General features: G+C 37.5%; 1 pseudogene; it reads right to left on the reverse strand.

Annotated features, from left to right (window-relative positions):
• Positions 1-725: 725 nt before the first annotated feature.
• On the reverse strand, positions 726-17,628 carry LOC149198992 (eukaryotic translation initiation factor NCBP pseudogene; annotated as a pseudogene).
• Positions 17,629-18,254: the final 626 nt, after the last annotated feature.

Here is an 18,254-nt window from a genome sequence, read left to right on the forward strand (position 1 = left end):
GAGGCCAAACAATAGGATGTTCTTCTGCAGTTGAACTGATCCAGTCTTAAAAGTTCCATGCATATTTCTAGTTTCACATCCATCTTTGTTGAGATCATTTGCATCTCTTTGACTATGATTTGAATCACTACGTGCTCTTTTAATGTTTTGATGCTGTGGTGCAACCTCAAATTGGATTTCTGCAACCTGAGAAGTTGACTGAACCAATAATACTGTATTAACATTATAGAGTGTTCCTTTTGTAGCAGATTCATTGTGCAATGAAAATCTTTGGGGAATTAGACTGCTTAAGTACTTTTCAATGACATCCAAAACTCTATTCCAGCCACCAGCTTTATCACGCAAATCCTGCAGAGATAATAATATACTGAGAGCAAACTTTCTTTGATTGTTGTGATAGTGATGTTCCTTTCCACGGACAGAATCTAACCCAACATGTGAATTACTTCGCTTCAAAACAGAAAAGTCATATCCCATATCCGAAATCCTAAGGAAGCAACACCCAATATGTTGGAAAGTAACACTTAACGGCCTTCTTAAACCTTCATAGAACACAGCAAGAGCAGCCTTCCCTAAATGTTTGGAGATGCTGCGGGTACACTTCAGTATACCATGAAGTATTTCAGAATCAATTATATTGTCCGCCCAGACAGAAGAAAGGCTGGAAAAATCCCCATTAACAATAGGCATCCCATGTACGAGCTGTTCAAACTCATCCAATGACTAAAGCTTTAGTGCCACATGGACCAGCAATTAGAAACTAAATGGTTAGAAAAATGAGGCATGAGAATTTCAGATTGTGATCCAGCGTTTGGCAGTATGCAATGATGAATACGATTGATGTGACCCAAAGAAACACATGCTGCTCTGCAAGATTATACATCAACATGATGCAGATTTGAGGAGAGCTTGAACACTGCCCTACACTTCTGAAAAACTGAAATGACTAGAGTACTGATGATACAGAACGTCAATAATTTAACAGCATGCTGAACACCTGAATCATCCCCTCAACCAAGTGTTTCTGTATGATGAATTATCTCGTAATGTTGCATCGTGTGGCTTGTACTCCATCAGGTAGCTGGCAGGAAGGTGAAGATGTTTCTTGATTGAATCTCTCAATACCATTACTGCCTGGCCATCAGAAGCATTTCTATTCCAAACACTGAGAATGTCCTCCCCAAAGCGAACACTCAATACAATACCACATACATCATCACCATAATCCAGCTGATCGCCTACCAGCGCTAGTACCAAGTCTTCCCAAAACCTGCCTGAGACAGCCCTATTCAGCCGAATTATCCACTTCCCACCATTACGATTTCCTGGGTCCTCCCATAAAGGTCGAAGACCCTCTTTGAAAAGGTGCAAATTTGCTGGGTTTGGCATAGAAGAAACCCGAGCAAAATGGCAATGGCAAACCCAAAAGCCTTCCACAGTGCTGAACTCCAGAATTTTTTCATGTTTTCCTCATATGATGCTTGTGATCTAACTCCAGGTTGTCGACGAAGGTACCAGAAAACAAATCGGTGCTGTAAAGGATGGAGTCCGGCTTTAAGCTCTCTGTTAAGGCGTTCCCTTTCTTCTGCTTCTCACTCGCGTCGTGCTCTATCTTCTTTTTCCTTGTTGATCCTTTCTGCAGTGAGGGGCAACAACGGCGGGCGGTCGGTATCAATTCAGGACAAGATGGTGACTTGAGCTTCCTTCATCTACCTTAGCCTTTGAACAATTCCCTGTAACTCCTCTTCCAGATTGTGATCCTTGATCCTCGTTATTTGCAGAAGATGATGCTACATGTTTTGTAGAACTATCTCTTTTAACCTGTAATATTTCCCTTCAGATTCAGAACTGATGACAAGCATACACGCAGGAGCTTGAGAGCATGCCTCGTGTAAAAATGCCTCCACCCCAGAGCTATTTTGCATGACAGTTGCTATGGATTCGAACACATCCCCAATTTCGTAGCGCAGCCGGTGCAAAGTCGGTGTTTTTCGCTACGAAATCACTAAAACAGGTTGCACTACGAAACTGCTAAAGGATTTATGCGCTGCGAAAACACTTTGTCCTTAAGCTAGTCTGAGCAATTTTGGCAACGGAATTTTCAGTGATAACAATACAAATGAGTTACAAATCCAAATTATTCTTATGAGAAATTCTTCAGATTGAGAATGGCCAAGTACCATTATGAATATCTCCCTAGTTAAGAGGGAGTGTTGTAAAATGTAACTAGGTTTGGTCTTCATAATGACATGTAAATTATGATCTTTGTAAATGATGAAATAAGAGAATAAAATTATTTTTGTAATGCCTTTCTTCATGGGTTTCATGAGAAACAGTTTTTATTCTATATGGCTCCCATTGAGATCTTTATGATTTTTCAAATAGTCAATGTCATGTATGAAGATATGTCAAATGGATATGAGTCAATGAATATGTCTAGATAGCCCTCCAATGACAAGCACTTGCCATCCTCTTCTAAGTGGCCTCCATACTGTATGGAAGATCTCATGTCATCTCACTTCAATAGACACATCCATTCATAACGATCATGTCGACTTATATACATAGGCTAACCATTATATAAAGGGACATCAGCATGTTCCACAAAGGCAGTGAATTTAGACATACCTCCGAGATTTCGGGTGAACAGAGGCAGTGAAGAAGCTCGGGGGCCTTTTTGTGATTTCGGAGAACAAAAGGCAGTGAGGGGAAGTCTAGAACTTCGCATCTCTAAAATTTCGGTGAACTGAGACAGCAGAGGAATTCAGATCATCTATGTTTCGGTAGAGGCTACAGTTGGAAGTGAAACATATCTAATTTTGGATATGAGAAAAAAACTTGGTATATGAGAAAGAGGAAGAGTTTGGGTGTTGTTGAAGCCTCGAAAATCGTTGCTACAACATGGGGGGAAACCACTCGGTCCGGACCTTGGTTAGCAACTCCTTTTCTGTTTCGTGTAGTGGCTCTGAATGGGGATAATGGAACCAGTTTCCCAGAAGAGATTTTGATAGTGTTGGTGGGGTGATATATGATGTAACGGGGAAATGATCAAGCTAAGCGTAATCTAATCTAAACTACTAAACACATGCATATATCCTAGTTTAACATTATTTAACTATAAAGTATGTGATCTACAATGATGTCTTACAACAATTGGTAATAAAGATCATTCAACTGCAATAAGAAGTTAAATCGTTTAACAGTAATCGTTTTGGATAAATAGTTAGACAAAACGATTGAGAAAGATATATCGCATATCAAATCGTTCATGTATTCAGAATAGAATCAAAGCTAACATCATACAAAAGTACAGTAATGCTAAACTATAATTCAGAGTTTCACACATAAAATAATTCAAATTAGAATTATTGTTGGATACATAAATAAAACAAGATTGTAAGATAAAAGTACCACATATGACAAGTCCTGCTCATGTGCTTCAGCATTATTGACCTAGTTTCACTCAATCCAACACATTCTAAGAGTACAAAAGTGCATTTCAGTATAGCATGCTAGATATTTAAGAAAATAGATCTTGTTCCATTTGTTCCATCAAAACCTCCTCAAGAGTACAAAAGTGCAATGTTTCGAGGAATGTTTCTGATAAAATTTATGGACCCCTCTTTAAATGCATGAGAGGGGTTTAAATACTAAAGTATAGGTCCTAAAATAGATTATTACAAAAAAATAGTTGAGGAGGTTTAAACGACTTTCCTCAGATTATGCAGAAATAAAGCTAAAATAAAAATAAACTAAATGACTAACTCCTTTGCACTTGGTCTCTAAGATCGCAAATATCAGTCATAAGCTTGAGCTGAGTTGGTTGGCCAATCGCAGATTTTAAATGCCCAGTGAATGTAGCATCTGTTAGTGTTGGAGCCATTTTTTGTGTGGAGGTTGTTAAGCATCTCAAGGTCATCCACTGGTTGTATGGTTTCACTATGAACCGCTAGTATGCTTCCCAATTTGGCTTTCTCATATGCCTGATTACCTCCTCCTTCCCCTCCGTTTCCTACCTCCACTGCTGCTCTAATTGTTTGACATTTGGAAGAAATCCTGGTATGCATTCTGTAACCAGGTTGGTGCCATGCAGATTCTAACTGATGGCTTCTATTATGTTGTTTGTTGTTGTTTCTGCTATCGTTGTTGCCCTTTCCACTTGATTGAGCCGAGAATCCCAATCAGTGAACAAGATGTCTTTATGTGATTCCTCCAACTTTGGAAGATCATCCTTTCTCCCATCCTCTGATTCTTGCCAGGTGATAAAGTCAGAAATATTTTTATGGATTTCATCATACTCAAGTCTCATGTCAACAACTTGGCTTGTTAGGTTATCACTATTCTCGCAATAAGGACTTATTTGCGAGACTTTCTAGCAAAGAACTTCCTTCTATTGCATTAGTTGGGAGTTAAGACTGAGTGCTTCCTTTATGAACTCATCGATTTGTGGATTTTATTTATACTTATCTTTCATAGCTTGTATCCACACATCTCTTTCTGCTAGGATGGCCTGATGTTGTATTCTCATATGTTCAAGTTTCTGCTAGAGTTGGGCTACTTGTAATTATGTTTGTTGATTGGATTTCTCCTTAACTAATTGTTGTTCTAACAGAAGAATAATTTGTTCCTTTTCTTCAAGCAGCATTTTGACCTCTGTCGCTTTGTCAATAGTTTCCGTAGCATAGGTTCCTGCGAATTGCAACAATTTTGTGAGATTTTCATATGGGTCCATGGGCAAGTCCTTCCATACAATGTCCATTGGTTCATTATCAGTAGTCGTAACAGTTGTAGCATATAGCCTTCTTTTCTTCCTCTGTCTCTTGACAACAGCTTCGTGGGTAGGACTATAAAATACATCTAGTGGAGGAATTTCCTCAATTCTCAAAATAATTTCTGAAGTGGGGTAGCAGGAGTGAGCTCAACATCCTAAGTGCCTACAGCTTTTTCTACTATTGTTTCTGGAGTTGAGTTGTGCTAGGTTTTCTTAGGAGTCTGTATCTTAGATGTTTGCTCAGGGTTTGAATCTGTGTGAAGCTTGTTATGAAACCAACTCACAAAAAGATAGAAAATATAGAACAACACCTTAGAAATAAGCCTCTTCAAGGGGGAAACCTCCTTTACATTACATAAATGAACAATTCTTAGATGATACAACTGACAAGACCTCCTTTCTATGAACTGTTCCCATTCCTTTTCCAAATCAATAACTGGGGTCTTTCCTGACTAAGTTGATGTAGAGGTAATCTCTGCTTGTTTCTTTACCGACGTTTGCTCAGCCATTTCTTCTGTAGTTCCAGCTGTGTCCTTTTTGGATTCTTTATTTGTATTACCTCCCCCATTTCGAGACTATTGCTCTCATTTCTATATCTCATGAGTAGATCTCTCTTGGGTTTCTTCTTCAGAATTCTCTTTGGAGTTGTCCTCCAAGCTTACACTAGGAGTTGGCTCCCTTATTGGTTCAATATGCAATAGGTCCAACGGGACCTTCAATAATCTCCTTTTTTTGTACACATGGAAAGCTTTAACATCATCTGGGGTAAAAAGTAGTGATGCCATATGCGTCACTTGTGAAAATTTCCTTTCTGTAGGAAGAGGTCATCGAAAGCGTCCTCTTCGTGGGTGAATTGCTTTACTTTCACCATAGCAGTGAAGTCCTTAGCAGTGCCATTTGGGTCATATTGCCTTCCCAGGGTTGTAGCTAATTTTAGAGACTTCGTGATCTCTGCTTATTTGCATGCATGTCCAAAATCATGTAGCGCAAATGCACCACATTGTAACACAAATGTAGGCCAAATGACCTTCTTCTGCTCTTTCAATCCTCTGCTCAACCCACCTTCCCCTGTCATCTGGTAGGCTATCTCCCTAGCCATTAATTTTCTGGGGACATAATATGGGAGAACATGCAGTGAAGCAATTCTCCCAAATAGTCTGATATAGGTGAATGTCTCCTCCCCAAACCATCTGGCTACTGGCAAGGTATCCACTTCAGCCTCTTTAGAAAACCTAGGGGCGGTTGTATTGTAGACTTCTTTATGGATGGGTAGCATAACTCCTTAACAAATCTTATAAAAATGGGGGTGAAACTAAGACTCCCACAAAATCTTATGGTACACATGGATAGGAAGCGGGTCTTGCAAGTCCACTTCCATCCCATAATGGGAAATTTAGAACTAAAACAAATTGCATCCATTACAAAAGCACTCATGAAAAACGGGGGATAAACCCTTATAGAATGACTTCTTTTTCTCCTATATTCCATAATGGATTTTTCTAAATTATCAGACAAAATTTGAGCCCAGTTCATTATCATTGCATTCACTGTTGCATCTATTAATGGGAGCCATTCCCGGGAAAAGTTGGTACTATCGGGTTTGCCGAACAATCTGCATAGGATTGTTGATGCAAAACTATAAGGGGGATAAATAGATGTCGTAGAATACATACCCATTTTATCCCATTTGAGCTTGCCTTCAATCATTGTCCAGGTTTGCGTGACGTTTGTCGGGTCTTCATTTTCCTTAGAAAATTTCTCGAGGAACTGTTTATTGTAGAGCTTCTATAGCTCTGGTAAATGGTACATTAGCCGTAGGCTGTCTGCTGAAAAAGACCCCATAACCTCTTGCCTGTGATTCTTGAATTCTCTGTCCAAGACGTCAACCACGTAAATTATCCACTTGACCATATCCGTGTATGGGATTATCTTCAGTCTTGCGGCTATGCAGTGTAGGAATGAGCATGATGTTTCAAAGTAGGAGGCATTAGAGGAATCATGAGCATCTGTCGTGGCCTTGGGTTTTCCTCTTCAAACAAATCATACATGGCCTCCCATGTTGAAGTTCCTCCATCTCTGTTGCATGTAGTATCAGAGAAAAGAGGGATCATTTATGACTTCTCAGACGCAGTTGCCTTTCCCTTCTTAATTTCCCATTGCTTCTAACGACGCTCCCTACGGATTTTTCCTGAAATGGAGCAAAGTGGAAGCTATCGGATAGACACAAGCAAGAACGAAAATGGGAATGAATGATACAGATAACCTTGAAAAAGTGACAACAAAGAAGTTTTAATCAAACACAGATGAAAAGATATCGTATCACGTCGAGCCGCTTTTCAACATAAATGCCATTAACCCATACTAAATATCCACTAATGGTCCCTTATTGCTACCTTTATTTCTCATTAATGTTTTGCATCGTAAGACGAGAAGGAAAACTTTTAAGGTGGCAAGCTTTAGTTGCGAGAATGTTGATTTTGCGATTGCGATGCAATATCGCAAATCGCATTATCGCATTTTGATTGTGTGTTTTCTTAAAGTTCCTTAGGTTCCTATGGGATGCAAGATGCGGGATGAGTGGTGTTTTCTTAATTGTTTAAAGTGTAGCTTGTTTGATGGCATATTTACCTTATAAAGCGCTTTTCATTGCACAGCAGAATTAATCACCACTTTATCATATTGGCTTCAATAGGGTCTGGGCTTTTATCGCATTTCACAAGATCGCGCGATTCATAATATTTTGGACCTTTCTTAAGTGTTTCGATGCGATACGATAAGGTTGATGTTCTATCACAATATCGCATCTCGCACATTTCACCATACTTTATGGATTTACGCCCTTTATGAATGTCGATATGCGATACGAGCTTTATTTAATAGGAAATGCCTTAGGTATTAGTTTTAAATGAAAAAGCCTAATGATATCTAAGTTGAGCGTGGTGATCCTTTTGATCACTTTTCAGGGGTTTTTCTCGTTAATAGGTCTTTTGACACACTTGGTCCAGCGGTATGCGAAAAGGCGAGAATTGCTAGCTCGCAAAGGGTTTTGACTTGATATCTTGTTTTATTCTTTAAAAACTTAAAAGAAAAAGTCTAAGTGCTAAATTTCTTTTTGAAGAGTTTTATAAAGGGTCCCCATTTATTAATAGAATATTATCTATTATACCAATAAATGGTGGGGTTGTTGTATAGCACAACAATTGGCGATTCGCTGGAAGAACTAGTTATCTCTGATAGTTTTTTGATATTTCTAAAAACTTCCAAAATAAAGGTAGTTTGGAAAAATAAAAATACATGAAATATAAGATAAGTAACATTTCTCTTAATAATAAAAAACAAAATCTACCTAACTATCATCCATTTGATTATCCTCTTCAATATGAAAATTACTTTGTCTACATCAGTCATTACTTGGTTTTAAAGATAAAAATAGGGGGCTCTCACAAATTAGCTTTTTAGATGAACTCTGTTTTCATAGTTAGAGCCTCTGCTGCCAACAGGTGTCCATAGCCTCTACAGGGTTACCTTTTAACCAGCAATGATTCAGTATCCCATTTAGATAAGAGTTCAATTTTTAAAGATAAGTTCAGATTCATATACTTACTTTCTTTTTCATTCTTTTCTAAACAATTCTCTTTTTTCTTAAATTTTTCATTTTTCTTCTTAAAGGCCATTGTCTTGGTTTGGTGGCCAAAATTGACAATGCCACTCACTGGTTGTAACTTAACTGAACAAGTTGGCTCTTGATGAGACCCCTTGTCTTTTGATTGACACAATCTCAAGCCATTACCTTGTTTTGATATGCAGTATTGGTAATGTCAGCTTGTTACTTCCCTATGATCATGGTAAGTCGGCTCTTGATGAGACCTCTTATCCTTTAAGTTTAAGCATATTTTAGAATTACACTCTAAAAAATGAAAGCTTACTAGATGGGGAGAACCATTGACTCCTTAAGAGTTTGTGGATGACAACTATAGAGTTAAAGATGATTTTCTGTAGAGAGGCCTTGCTTTGTTATAGATACTTTATTTGACTAATGGTAGAGCAAAGTTTCTTTACAAAGTTGAGGTTTAGCAAAGGACAAGTAATTTTGGTAGAGAACAAGAAAATTTCAGAGTAATAGAACTTAGCCCATGTTTCAAATGTAAAAATCATCTTCTCAACAATCTCTACTTATGCAAGAGAAAAGTCAAAATACAAAAGAGATTATTATTGTAAAGGCCAAAAGTAAATGCTACTCAACTTTTATTTTCCTAAAAATTAAAAGTGATAGTATACAAGGGATAGAAGAGATTATCTTCTATGAAAAATATTTCTTCAGGATCTTCCCATTAATAGGCCGAGAATCTCTCTTGCCTGATAAGTCTTGCATTAAAAAGGTTGATGGGCCTATTTGTTCCACAATCTTAAACGGGTCAAGCCACATTCTTTGGAATTTGGTATGTTTACCCTTTTCCTCGTGTGCTTTATCCCACTTCAATACTAGGTCTCCGAGTTGAAAGGATTTTGAACTTACAGAATTCACATCAAATGAGGATTTGACTAACTGTTGATGATGTGCATGTCTGATTTTGGCCTTTTCCCTTTCTTCTTCTAGCTTAAGTATTTGTGATTATCTTAATTGCATAGAAGAGGAAGGGGTTTCTTCAATAAATTGAAACAAGGCGAGAGAGGGAATAGCTACATTTGTAGGGAGGACAACTTCTTTCCCATAGACCAAATTAAAAGTATAAGTGCCTATAGAGGCCTTTTGTGTTATTCAATTTGCCCATAGAGCAAAAGTTAAATATTTGTGCCAATTTTTATGACTTTGATCAACAATTCATTTGATGAATCTTATGAGATTTTTGTTTGTCAACTCGGCCAAGCCATTTCCCTGAGGGTAATAGTTAGCAAAATATTTAAGTTTAAAACCTCTTTTAAGAGCAAATTTTGTCATAGCATTGCCTGTGAAATAAGATGCATTATCAAACATGAGGGCAGATGGTAGACCAAATCTAGTAATAATAAACTGGTCAATAAATTCAATGATGTTTTCAGAATTGGCTACCTTAAGTGGAATTGCTTCCACCCATTTTGTGAAATAATCAGTTGTTGTAATGATATATGTATGTTGCTTTGAAGCGTGAGGAACGATCTCACCTATTATGTCCAATCCCCATTGTTCAAATGGTTGTTCAATGTCGACTGGCTGTAATGGTAATGCGGGTTTCCTCTGTCTTCCAGTGGCTGTTTGATAGACTTTACATTTCCTTACATACTTGTTTGCATCTTTAAATAAAGTTGGCCAATAGTAGCCAGCTTGCAGGATTTTATGTGTGGTTGTATCTCCTCCAAAATGTCCACCAGCCAGTCCATCATGGAGTTCTTGCAAAACCTTTTCTGCCTCAGATTTTTCAAGGCATCTAAGCAAAACAGAATCATAATATATACATCACTGATGATCTCATATTGTTTAGCCTTTATTCTCAAATCCCTTTTTCTTTTGTAACTTAGTTGCGTAGGGGCATATCCATTTTTCAAATAAAAGATGATATCAGCATATTAGGATTCAGTGTTGTTGAGGCTTACCTCATATACTTGTATATCATCACCTGAATTTTGTATTGCTAGTAAGTTGGCTGCTTCTGCTAACATTCTGCAAAAACCTTGACCTTTAACTATTTTAGTTTGTTTGATCTCAATGTCATATTCTTGCAGTGTTGTTACCCAATTTGCTCTTTTCTCACCTACATCCCTTAATAAATTTATCACTGCTGAAAACGAGACTACTACCTTGGTGTGAGTTTTGAGGAGAAAGGGTCTGAAATGCTTTATTGATTTGAAAGTAGAAAAAGCTTGTTTTTCAACATCTGAATAATTTAATTAAGCCCCCTGCAAATTGGAGCTAAAGAAAGAAATTGGTGCTTCAGCTTTGTCATCATTGACCTATGTCAATATGGCTGCATATGATGTCTCTGAAGCGAAAGCATATAAAATGAAATGATTAGAAAAAGCTGGAGTTGCTAAAGAGGGAGCATTTATGATTGCTTGTTTAATCAGATTAAAGGCTTCATGCTTTGTACGTCCCCATTTAAAAATGGATTTTTTCTTAATCATAGATTGGAGAGGTAAAACAATTCATGAAAAGTCAGGGACAATTATTTTGACAAAATTTATCTGACCTAGGAAAGATTGCATAGATTTTTTGTTATGAGGTAAAGGAATTTCATAAATTTCTCTTATCCTATCAGGATAAATGTGAATCCCTTCTTTGGATACAATAAATCCAAGGAGTTTTCCTTCACTTAAAGCAAATAAATATTTCTTGGGATTGAGAGAAATTCCATACCTCTGACAACGCTCAAATATTTGTTTTAAATCCTTTAAATGATTTTTGTGCCTTTTTTAATACACAATTATATCATCTAGATAAATTACCACTGATTTATTTACCAAACCTTTGAAAGCTATGTCCATGGCTCTTTGAAATGTTGCACCAACATTGATTAACCCAAATGTCATCTTTTGGTAAGCATATGTTCCCCACTTGGTTCTAAATGTGGTCTTTAGTCGGTCATCTGGATGTACGAGAATCTGATTATAACCTAAAAATCCATCCAGGAAAGACATGAGTTCTGAGACTGCAACTGATTGTAGTATCTGTTCCATAGGAGGTAATGGAAAATTGTCCTTTTGACAAGCTTTGTTGAGATTGCGAAATTCTATACATATTCAAATATCACCATTCTTTTTTCTGATTGGGACAAGGTTGGAAACCCACCTTGAATGCCTCACAGTGAAAATTATTTTGGCTTTAAGCAACTTATTCAATTCAGATTTGATCTGATATTCTAAATTTGGGTGAATCTTTCTCAGCTTCTGTTGTACCAACTTTTCATCGGATATCATGGAAATGGTATGTTGAATAATGGAAGTTTCATATGTCTTAAGATCTTCATAGTTCAAGCAAATACATTCTTGTATTTCTTCAACAAGTGAATGAAGGCTGATTTTTCATATGGTGTAAGACCAAGTCCTAGATCGATATTTTGAGGTTTAAGGTTAGTTCCAAGATTAACTAATTCAAACCTCAAAGTTGAACTTTGAAGTTTTGAGTTAGTGGGCTTTTTGAACCTATCCTTAAGATCATATAAGTCTTCCAACTTAACCACGGACTTAGGTATGGCATTTTTAGTTGCTTCTTGATTAAGTTGCCTATCATGTTGATCCTCATCAATTATCTGGTCATCATAAGAGCCTTGAGATGTTATAAATCTTATGATATCTAGATCATTATTAAATACTCTCCAATTGGTGATATTGTCAGCAATAGAAGGCCTAAAAATTAATTCAATAGAAAAGCGATCGGGGCTATAATCTTCTGGTGGAATGAGATTGGATGCAACATTAGCCAAAAGATCTACACTTGCATTTTGGAGTCTTGGGATAGGGGAAATATTAAATGTTTTAAAATGAGAAGTGAGGTCCAGGACTAATGATTGATAATGTTTCAAATGTCCAGAAAGACAATGTATAGCATTTCTACCTGTTTTATCACAATTTCAAAATCTCCAAATACTTGAAGATGTTTGATATTAAGGTTGATGGCTTTATACAACCCTTGAACCAATGCTTCATATTCGGCAATGTTGTTTGTGCATTCGAATTCAAGTCTGCATGCTAACATAGTTTTTCCCCTTCTGGTCTAACTAATATGCATCTCGCTCCATCAAAAAATATTTTCCAAAATAAAGAGCTAACTACAAGTTTATCTACAAAATTTATACACTTAGAAGCATTTGTTTGAGAATAATTTTCAAATTGTGATATAACAGAATTCTCCAAGAAGGGTGAAGTATTTGCATTAAAATTTCCTAGAAATGATTCAATCGAGTAATTTCCAATGATATTGTTGCTATACGCGAATGGCTCATTCTCTCCTTCTAGTTCTGTAACGATATACTTTTGATGCTTTTCATGGTCAACCCTTATTTGATTTGTCTTGCCATTATAGGGAAGCCACATGTGGGACCAATCGGTTGCGAAATAGCCATGAAGATTTTATGACCAGTCTCTGCTAAGGATTAGGTCGTAGAACTCGGGGATATCAGCCATAAGAATATCAATGACTTAACAGAATTTCAGGTTTGATGAGAGTCTAATAGTGACTTGATTGAGTTATCCTATAACCTCGACTTAGGATTGGTCTAACTGAACAATGCACACAACATATCTTTGGGGCTCAACATTCAATTTCACACAAACTGTTCTTGGTAGAATGTTAGATGAAGCTCCAGAATCAACTAAACAATTGTGTAGATTTTTGTTGAAAACTTCAAAAGTTAAAAGAAATGGAGAAGTGTGAGATTTGGATCTTCCTCCAATTAGAGCAATATCAGTAGGATTGATTCTGTCTAATGAGGTAGTAGGAGGCCTTCCCATTTCTTGAGCATCTTGTGATATTACAGCAATAGGAAGAGGCAAAGTAGGGACTGCGTTTAGTTCTTTGAGCAATAGCTTATGTTGATGTTTCAACTTGCTAAGCTCATGGAATGTAATATTCACCCTAGTCTTTTTCATATCATCAACGATGTTATATTCCATTTCATCAGAGACTATCAGGGTTTTAGCTGGAGGTGAATAATTTGATTGAGGAGGAGTGGTTTGAGTGGATTTGGGCAAATATTTCTTACTTGTTGCTTTGTCTTTGGGAGCGGGGGTTGATGCTTTCTGTTTTGGATTTGTTTGTGGAAAATCAACAGGGCTTCTACCCCTAGTTGTGACAGGTAATGCCTCTTTTGCTTCTTCATTAGGAAGGATAAATTCCCACGTTCCTTGTAACTCAACTACTTCTTCATCATCTGTTTGTTCTTCAGCCGTTGAGACTTCTTCTTCCTCCGCATCTGATTCAACATTTGATATTGTGCTTGGAGGCTTAGGATCAGAGGAGGGATTTCTTTTATATGGGCTGAAAGCTTTCCTTGAGGAATTTTCTTCTACCTGCTATTTAATGTCAACCATTTCATTGGACATGGTTTCAAGGACTTTCTATAGACCTTCAAGATCGAAAGGATCTTTAGGTGCTTTTTTCTTAGATTCGCCCCTAAAAGTTACCTTCTTAGGTTTTCATTCTTCTAATGCGTTATTCTTATCTAAAGCTAAAATACGTTTTTCTACAGCTATGGCTTCTTTCATGTTTTCTACCAAAGTTGGTTTGGCAGCTCTATCGACAAAAGTATGTGTTTGAAGGAAGAGCAGAAATGTACCATTCATTTTGGACTTCATCATTGGGCTTGGATGTCATTGGGATTTTATTCAATAACTTATTGAAACGAGAGTTGAAGTATTTAATTGGTTCTTTAGGTTCTTCTTTCAAGTAGGAGAGGTCATTGATAAGAGTAAACGTTGATCGGTCATCTCCAAACTTGGTTAGGAACTGCTCTTGAAATCCCAACTATTAAAGGAACCCAATGGTAATGAAAAGTACCATGATCCTGCTGATCCTTGTAAGGTATAAGGGAATAATCTTATAATTGCATCTTCTTCTACTACTTCATTGAGATTTATGGACAACATAAATTTGTTTATGTGTTCCTTAGTTGGTAGGCCATCAGAAGGATTGAACTTTGGTAATCACTTTTCTGGATGGGCAGGTAATGGATGTAAGGATCCTGCCATTCTAACAACTCCTGGATTTGTCCATCGTCTTTGATCCATCGTAGGTATCTATGTAGAGGAAGATGTTCCAGTAGTTGAATGGGATTGGGTAGAGGAGGCTTTTGCTCCAGTACCTGTGTAAACCACGATTTGGAGTTGTGAGGTGGATGACTGATTTTGTGATGAAGTGGATGGAATGAATGAGGGTGTTTCAGGTGAGGATGAGAGAATCTCACTATGAGCTTCAGAGTGTGTTTTCTTAGATTTCCTTCAGTTTGGTAGAGGCAATTCAAATGGGGGAATTCCAAATTTTTCGCTCTGCGATCTAGTTAACCTTTGAGAGGAAGGGAACTAAGAAGTAACACTTGCTTGAGACAACTCAGATTCTTTTTGAGATATTGAAATCCCCTGCAATTTATGGATCAAAGAATGGACTTCAGGGGTTTATATAGAAGAAGATTGATCTGATTTCTTTGAGATCTCAGTAGTGGATTCTAAGGGTTTCTTTGCAACTTCTCGCTTAGGATTGGGAGATTTAGAATGCGACCAAGAAGTTGGAGGAGAGGGTGAGGGAGTTTTACTCTTAGAATAGCCTATTGATTTGAATTTACTTGCCACTCATAGTTAGGCCCTCCTTATAGTGCCAAAATGTTGAAGCCTCGAAGATCATTGCTACAACATGGGGGAAAACCACCCGGTCCGGACCTTGGTTAGCAACTCCTTTTCCGTTTGGTATAGTGACTCCGACTGGGGATAATGGGACCCGTTTCCCTGAAGAGATTTTGATAGTGTTGGTGGGGTGATAAATGATGTAACGGGGAAATGATCAAGCTAAGTGTAATATAATCTAAACTACTAAACACATGCATATATCCTAGTTTAACACTATTTAACTATAAAAATACCCGGGAATTAAATAAAGTATGCGATCTACAATGATGTCCTACAGCAATTGGTAATAAAGATCATTCAACTGCAATAATAAGTTAAATCGTTTAACAGTAATCGTTTTGGATAAATAGTTAGACAAAATGATTGAGAAAGATATATCGCATATCAAATCGGTCATGTATTCAAAATAGAATCAAAGCTAACATCATACAAAAGTGCAATAACGCTAAACGATAATTCAGACTTTCACACATAAAATAGTTAAAAGGAGAATTATTGTTGGATACATAAATAAAATAAGATCATAAGATAAAAGTACCATATATGACAAGTCCTGCTCATGTGCTTCAGCATTATTGACCTAGTTTCAATCAATCCAACACATTCTAAGAGTACAAAAGTGCATTTCAGTATAGCATGCTAGATATTTAAGAAAATAGATCATGTTCCATTCATTCCATCAGAACCTCCTCAAAAGTACAAAAGTGCAATGCTTCAAAGAATTTTTCTGATAAAATTTCTGGACCCCTCTCTAAATGCATGAGAGGGGTTTAAATACTAAACTATAGATCCTAAAATAGATTATTAGAAAAAAATAGCTAAGGAGGTTTAAATGACCTTCCTCAAATTATGCGGAAATAAAACTAAAATAAAAATAAACTAAATGACTAACTCCTTTGCACTTGGTCTCTAAGATCGGAAATATCAGTCATAGGCTCGAGCTGAGTCGGTTGGTCGATCGCAGATTTTAACTACCCATTGAATATAGCATATGTTAGTGCTGGCACCATTTTTTGTGTGGAGGTTGTTAAGCATCTCAAGGTCATCCACTGGTTGTATGGTTTCACAAAGAACTGCCAGTACGCTTCCTAATTTAGCTTGTCATCTGTCTGATTACCTCCTTCTTCTCTTACGCTGCCTTCCTCCACTGCTGCTCTAACTATTTGACATTTGGAAGAAATCCTGGTATGCATTCTGTAACCAGGTTGGCGCCATGCAGATTTTCGTTGATGGATTCTATTATGTTGTTTGATGCTGTTGTTGTTATCGATGTTGCCCTTTCCACTTGCTTGAGCCGAGAATCCCTATCTGTGAACAGGGTTTCTTTATGCGATTCCTCCAACTTTGGCAGATCAGCCTTTCTCCCATCCTCTGATTCTTGCCAGGTGATAAAGTCAGAAATATTTTTTATGGATTTCATCATACTCAAGTCTCATGTCAACAACTTGGCTTGTTAGCTTATCATTGATCTCGCAATAAGGACTTATTTGTGAGATTTTCTGGCAAAGTACTTCCTTCTGCTGCATTAGTTGGGAGTTAAGGCCGATTACTTCCTTTATGAACTCATTGATTTGCGGATTGTCTTTATACTTATCTATCATAGCTTGTATCTGTGCATCTCTTTCTGCTAGGCTGGCCTGATGTTGTATTCGCATCTGTTCAAATTCCTGTTGGAGTTGGGCTACTTGTAATTATGCTTGTTGATTGGATTTCTCCTGAGCTAATTGTTTTTCTAATAGAAGAATTATTTGTTCCTTTTCATTAAGCAGCATTTGGACCTTTGTCGCTTTGTCAATAGTTGTCGTAGCATAGGCTCATGCGAATTGCAACAATTTTGTGAGATTTTCAGATGGGTCCATGGGCGAGTCCTTCCATACAATGTCCATTGGTTCATTATTAAGAGTCGTAATAGTTGCAGCATCTAGCTTTCTTTTCTTCTTCTGTATCTTGACGATAGCTTTGTGGGTAGGACTATAAAATACATCTAGTGGAGGAATTTCCTCGATACTCAAAATAATTTCTAGGGTAGCAGGAATGACCTCAACATCCTGAGTGCCTACATCTTTTTATACTGTTGTTTCTAGAGTTGACTTGTGTTGGGTTTGCTTAGGAGTCTGTATCTCAAATTATTGCTTAGGGTTTGAATTTGTGTGCAGCTTCTTGTTGAATTGTTCCCATTCCTTTTCCAAATAAATAACTGGGGTATTTCCTAACTAAGTTGACGTGGAGGTAATCTCTGCTTGTTTCTTTACCGAGGTTTGCTCAGTTGTTTCTTCAGTAGTTCCAGTTGTGTCCTTTTCAAATTCTTTATTTGTATTGCCTCCCCCATTTTGAGATTGTTGCTCTGAGTGCTCTGACTCGTGACTAGATCTCTCTTGGGTTTCTTCTTCAGAATTCTCTTTGGAGTTGTCCTCCAAGCTTACACTGGGAGTTGGCTCCCTTATTTGTTCAATCTGCTGTAGGTCCAACGGGACCTTCAATAATCTCCTTTTTTTGTACACATGGAAAGCTTTAACATCATCTGGGGTAAAAAGTAGTGAGGCCATATGCGTCACTTGTGAAAATGTTTCTTTCTGTAGGAAGAGGTCATCGAAGGCGTCCTCTTCATGGGTGAATTGCTTTACTTTCACCATAGTAGTGAAGTCCTTAGTAGTGTCATTTGGTTCATACTGCCTTCCCGGGATTGTAGCTAATTTCAGAGACTTCATGATCTCTCCTTCTTTGCATGCATGTTCAAAATCATGTCGCGCAAATGAACCACATTGTAACGGAAATGTAGGCCAAATGGCCTTCTTGTACTCTTTCAATCCTCTACTCAACCCACCTTTCCCTGTCGTTTGGTAGGCTATCTCCCTGGCCATTAATTTGTCAGGGACATAATATGGGAGAACATGTAGTGAAGAAATGCTCCCAAATACTTTGATATAGGTAAATGTCTCCTCCCCAAACCATTTGGCTACTAGCAAGATATCCACTTCAGCTTCTTTAGAAAACCTAGGGGCGGTTGTATTGTAGACTTCTTTATGGATCGCTAGCATAACTCCTTGACAAATATTATAAAAATGGGGGTGAAACTGAGACTCCCACAAAATATTATGGTACAAATGGATAGGAAGCGTGTCTTGCACAATCCACTTCCATCCCATAATGGGAAATTTAGAACTAAAACAGA

This window comes from Pinus tabuliformis, chromosome 2_1 (assembly GCF_031772625.1).
Source record: "Pinus tabuliformis cultivar Carrire ecotype Pingquan chromosome 2_1, CPIR1, whole genome shotgun sequence".
NCBI lineage: Eukaryota > Viridiplantae > Streptophyta > Pinopsida > Pinales > Pinaceae > Pinus > Pinus tabuliformis.